This window comes from Lolium rigidum, chromosome 3 (assembly GCF_022539505.1).
Source record: "Lolium rigidum isolate FL_2022 chromosome 3, APGP_CSIRO_Lrig_0.1, whole genome shotgun sequence".
Classification (NCBI taxonomy): Eukaryota; Viridiplantae; Streptophyta; class Magnoliopsida; order Poales; family Poaceae; genus Lolium; species Lolium rigidum.
In genome coordinates this window covers 3555871-3562283 of record NC_061510.1, presented here as the reverse complement: position 1 = coordinate 3562283, position 6413 = coordinate 3555871, and positions in this window count along the sequence as shown.

The window sequence follows — 6413 nt, the reverse complement described above, 5'->3', positions numbered from 1 at the left end:
ATGGGATTCCCAGTCCCAAATTAATTAACAAAAATAGACACTCCTCCATGGTATGTGATTGTTGGACGGCACCCGAAGGATTCGGTTAGCCATGGCTTGAGAAAGCAAAGGTGGGGAGGAGTGTCATCATAATAAAACTAAAATAAAAAGGCACTCCTTCATGGTATGAGATTGTTGGCGGGCACCCGAGGATTCGGTTAGCCATGGTTTGTGAAAGAAAGGTTGGAAGGAGTGCCACACAAAAATAAAATAAAATGGGAGCCGCTCTTTGAAGGTTTGCCTGGCAAGGGGGTTAGAGTACCCGCTACCATTCGTTGACAACAACAAACACCTCTCAAAACTTTACTTTTATACTCTCTTGATGTTTTCAAAATAAAAGCTCTAGCACAAATATAGCAATCGATGCTTTCCTCTTTGAAGGACCTTTCTTTTACTTTTATGTTGAGTCAGTTCACCTATCTCTTTCCACCTTAAGAAGCAAACACTTGTGTGAACTTTGCATTGATTCTTACATATTTGCATATTGCATTTGTTATATTGCTTTGCATTGACAATTATCCATGAGATATACATGTTACAAGTTGAAAGCAACCGCTGAAACTTAATCTTCCATTATGTTGCTTCAATACCTTTTACTTTGAATTATTGCTTTATGAGTTAACTCTTATGCAAGACTTATTGATGCTTGTCTTGAAGTACTATTCATGAAAAGTCTTTGCTTTATGATTCACTTGTTTACTCATGTCATTACCATTGTTTTGATCGCTGCATTCATTACATATGCTTACAATAGTATGATCAAGGTTATGATGGCATGTCACTTAAGAAATTATCTTTGTTATCGTTTTACTCGCTCGGACGAGCGTAAACTAAGCTTAGGGATGCGATACGTCTCCAACGTATCGATAATTTCTTATGTTCCATGCTACTTTATTGATGATACCTACATGTTTTATGCACATTATATGTCGTATTTACGCATTTTCCGGAACTAACCTATTAACAAGATGCCGAAGTGCCAGTTCCGTTTTCTCGCTGTTTTTGGTTTCGAAATCCTAGTAACGAAATATTCTCGGAATTGGACGAAATCACCGCCCGGGTTCCTATTTTTCCACGAAGCTTCCGGAACACCCGGGAAGGACCGCAGGGGGGCCACGGGCCCACCGGACCATAGGCCGGCGCGGCACGGGGTGGCCCGCGCCCCCTATGGTGTCGCCGCCTCGTCGGCCCTCCTGCGCCGCCTCTTCGCCTATATAAAGCCCCCGCATCGAAAACCCTTACGAGAGGAAGCCACGATACGAGAAAAGTTCCGGAGCCGCCGCCATCGCGAAGCCAAGATCCGGGGACAGGAGTCTGTTCCGGCACCCTGCCGGAGCGGGGAAGTGCCCCGGAAGGCTTCTCCATCGACACCGCTGCCATCTCCACCGCCATCTTCATCACCGCTGCTGCTCCCATGAGGAGGAGTAGTTCTCCATTGAGGCTCGGGGCTGTACCGGTAGCTATGTGGTTCATCTCTCTCCTATGTACTTCAATACAATAATCTCATGAGCTGCCTTACATGATTGAGATTCATATGATGATGCTTGTAATCTAGATGTCATTATGCTAGTCAAGTGAGTTTTACTTATGTGATCTCCGGAGACTCCTTGTCCCACGTGTGTAAAGGTGACGAGTGTGTGCACCGTGTGGGTCTCTTAGGCTATATTTCACGTGAATACTTATTCACTGTTGAATGGTATAGTGAGGTGCTTATTTATATCTCTTTATGATTGCAATGTGTTTGTATCACAATTTATCTATGTGCTACTCTAGTGATGTGTTATTAAAGTAGTTTTATTCCTCCTGCATGTGTGCAAAGGTGAAAGTGCGTGCACCGTGTTAGTACTTGGTTTATGCTATGATCATGATCTCTTGTAGATTGCGAAGTTAACTATTGCTATGATAATATTGATGTGATCTATTCCTCCTACATATGCATGAAGGTGACGAGTGTGCATGCTATGCTAGTACTTGGTTTAGTCGTTTTGATCTATCTTACACTTAAGGTTACTTAAACATGAGCATTATTGTGGAGCTTGTTAACTCCGGCATTGAGGGTTCGTGTAATCCTACGCAATGTGTTCATCATCCAACAAAAGTGTAGAGTATGCATTTATCTATTCTGTTATGTGATCAATGTTGAGAGTGTCCACTAGTGAAAGTGTAATCCCTAGGCCTTGTTCCTAAATACCGCTGAGTTACTACTGCTTGTTTCATCGTTTTACCGTGTTACTACTGCTGCAATACTACCACCATCAACTACACGCCGGCAAGCTATTCTCTGGCACCATTGCTACTGCTCATATATATTCATACCACCTGTATTTCACTATCTCTTCGCCGAACTAGTGCACCTATTAGGTGTGTTGGGGACACAAGAGACTTCTTGCTTTGTGGTTGCGGGGTTGCATGAGAGGGATATCTTTGACCTCTTCCTCCCTGAGTTCGATAAACCTTGGGTGATCCACTTAAGGGAAAACTTGCTGCTGTTCTACAAACCTCTGCACTTGGAGGCCCAACACTGTCTACAGGAAAGGAGGGGGAACGTAGACATCAGACGTATCACACACAGAGGCACTGGCACTTGCAATAATGCAAGGATTCATCACAGAAATCAAGCCAGGGGCATTTAGATGGTTACACAACAAGAGCACAGTACCAGCAGCAAGCCCAGGACCAAGCTAGCTTAGCAGGAGCATCCTAGAATGCCCATGAGTAAGTGCTCATGAGTCACAGCAACACAGAAGGTAAGCACATATCCATAACCCAGTGGGAGAAGCACACCAGCATAGCATAGGCTAGAGCATGGGGAGTATAACAACATAAGAAGAGCAAATAGAGCCTCACCAGTAGCTAGCAACCATGGCAACAGCAGCAGAGAGCCAACAACATGCACACAACAAGAGCAAGCACATCAACGGAGGCCATCAGAGCAGTAGCAGCAGCACGGCATGGCCTTCACATGAGGAGGATCAGCCGCAGCTCAGCAAGGAGGCATAACAGAGGAAGAAGGAGGAGGGGAGAACTTACAGGTGAAGCGGAGAGTAGCACGGCCATGGCGGCACGGCGGCACACGCCGGGCGAATGGCGGCGCCAGGCCAAGCCGAGCCAGGCACCACCTTGCCGCAACACCTGCAACACCACGGCGGCGCCACGACACCAGGATCGTCGGTGAGCGACGAATCGCCGCGGAACACCACGGCCTTGCGAGCAGATGAGTTGGGGACGAGAAGAGGAGGCGACGAGGACCAGATCGACGTGGTGGATCTGGTGCGTCGTCGAGAGGCAGTTCAGATGCGCCCCATCTCACCGCCGGCGATGGCCGGAGGTGACCGGAGAAATTCGGCGAAGGCGACGACGACGCGAGTCGCCAGAGCTCGGGAGGAGTTAGGGTTTGCGCGAGCGAGAGAGGAAGGGGACGAGTGAGTCCGACCGAGCCGGACAGGCGGCTCGGGTTCGACCTAACCGCTGGGCCACCCTGACAGGTGGGTCCAGGGGCACTTTAGTAATTTCACAAGTTCATTTAAACCTGAAACTTTGAAAATGCATAGAAAATAATTAAAAATATGAAAACTACTCAGGCTAAAATTCTCTATCATAATAAAATATGAAAAAGAATTTTTGAAGACAAACAAGATTAAGTCCAAATTTGATGATTAAAATAATCATTTAAATCACACCTTATATTTTCAATAATGGAAATAAGTCCATAATGCTTTTGGACTTTAAAAACACCTTGACAACATTTCAAGGTTGTATTTTATCCTAAACAAAGTATCCTTAACTCATTCTTAGTATTAACCTCTCACATGAAATGATAAAAAACACCGGAAGGGGGGGAACAACCCTAAAAGCTGAATCATGTATAATTGCTTCTTTAACCATTGCCCTTATCGGACAATGATGCTATTTTTCAGCAACTGAGGACAAGGGTCAGTCCACACCATCCAACTGCAACACTTTGCAGTGTTCAGGCAAGTTCATCACTTGCTCATGTCATTTGAGTATTTTTACCAAATTACTTGCCAAGTACTATGTTTATCACTATTGCATAAAAAGCAAAACCACTATTTTCATAACAAACACCATTCATTGTGTAGGGTTACAAGAGCTCCCTCAAGCCGGAGTAAACAAGCTCCACAACGTCATAAAGGAAACACACACGATGCACCCACTGTCACCATTACACCGTGGAAAGTGAATCTGGAGTTCATATCTAAAGTAACCTCTAGAGTGCATAATAGACAAGAGTAACATCTACATATTCATAAAGATCACACCATGGGAGAGAGAGATGAACCACATAGCTACCGGTAGAGCCCTCAGCCTCGGGGGAGAACTACACCCTCCTCATCATGGGAGACAAGCAACGGCGATGAAGATGGCGAGTGGTGTCGATGGAGATGGATTCCGGGGGCACTTCCCCGTCCCGGCGGCGTGCCGGAACAGAGACTTCTGTCCCCCGAACTTGGCTTCGCGATGGCGGCGGCTACGGAACTCTTCGTGGAATATGACTTGATGATTTAGGGTTTTCGCGACTGGAAGAATATATAGGCTGAAGGGCGGCGTCGGAGGGGTCCCGAGGGGCACACACCATAGGGGGGCGCCCCCCCTCTTGGCCGCGCCGCCAGGTGGGGTGGCCACCTCGTCGCCCCTCTCCGTCTCTCCTTCGGTGTTCTAGAACCCTCCGTGGAAAATAAGGCTTTGGGCTTTTGTTTCGTCCAATTCCGAGAATATTTCCTGTGTAAAATTTCTGGAACCAAAAACAGCAGAAAACAGGAACTGGCACTTCGGCATCTTGTTAATAGGTTAGTTCCAGAAAATGCATAAAAATGATATAAAGTGTGAACAAAACATGTAGGTATTGTCATAAAACTAGCATGGAACATCAGAAATTATAAATACGTTGGAGACGTATCACTCAGCGGCGTCACCGTCCGACGAGAGATGCATAGCTCCACCTCGTCCGCCGCGTCCCGCCCATCCTGGCCTCGATACGGTCCAGTGCCGCTGACCCGCTGCCCTGACTGCCCACTAGTTGAGCCGCTGAAGCGGTTGACTTGTGTGACGGGGAAGAATGGCGACACCGGGCGCGATTTTGTGAAATGTGAGAGCTTATAACAGCCGGGGCAGGTTAGATCTCTTTTCTGTCGCATCCATTTGGATTTTTTTGATTGCGTTTTCCCCCTTTAATTTTGGATCTAGGGTTCATGTTGAAATTGGGGAATTTTGCAGAATCTGAAGCATTGCAGCCATTTCGAGTGGATTGATGCATACATTCATAGTCTTCAAAAGGAGGACATGTTTACGACCAATGCCATTACGGGGTGCAGAGATTTGGGATCTGATTTGGGGGCAGTGCAGATGATGAACTAAAAGGAAAATTGAAGAAGATAAATAACAAGCTGAAGAAATGATGGATTTGAAGAAGCAGTCCAACATGATGGCTGACGCATTTTATTTTTGTATAGTTGATCTGTTTTTCTTTTATTTGCAACATAAATAGTTGTATCATGTAAGTGGGGTTTGTTAGTGCTAAGTTCAGTTTAGGGCAGTTTGTGTTTGAATGAAACGTAGAATATTTGAATTTGGTTTCAGTTCTTCAGTTTGTGTTTTCTTTTTTTTTTAGAGTCAATAGCTGCAGAAATTTAGCTTGCACAAGTCAAGTTCTAGAAGGTTAACAAAAATTATTTGAGCAAAATTTGATGCGACAAATTTGGAGAAGAACACACATATAGAGAATTATTTGCGCTGGCCCATGTGGTAAAATAGATGTTGGGACCAAATAAAAACAAGCCCAATCCAACCAACGCCCCTGCAGTTTGGACTAAAATGTTTTGGGCTGAATATTCTTGTTGGTTTTGGGCTCTGTTTGTTGACTAATATGTTTTCTGGTTGGCAATATAAACTCATTCGGGGATGGCTCGTCGAGGGACGGCCGTCCGACGACCACGCTCTTGAGTCGATGCAAAGCTCCCCCAGTGCCCCCCGGGACCGCCGGAGTGGAAGGGCACGCCATCGACTTGAATCTGGATCTTGAGGGAGCTGGGCCGTTGGAGGAGCGCAGCCAAGAAAAGCCGGTGAAAAAATTTGGTGGGAGGGTGGGAGGTGGTGGTGGGAGATGGCGAGGTGGAGACGTGAGGCTGTGGGGCTCGGCCTCGCCTGAGGGAAGCAGCGGCGACGGTCGGTCGTGGGGCGCTGTCGCGTCGCAGGAGCGCCTAACGGTCATGTCGCCTCTAGTGCATCGGTTATGGTGAGAAGCGAACACTGATTCTCATTGTCTAGCTTGAACACTGATGCTCATTGTCTAGCTTGTACAGCGACTACGTTAGCTGTTGGTAGGCACATTTGGCTATAGGAACCACCAAGTGGTG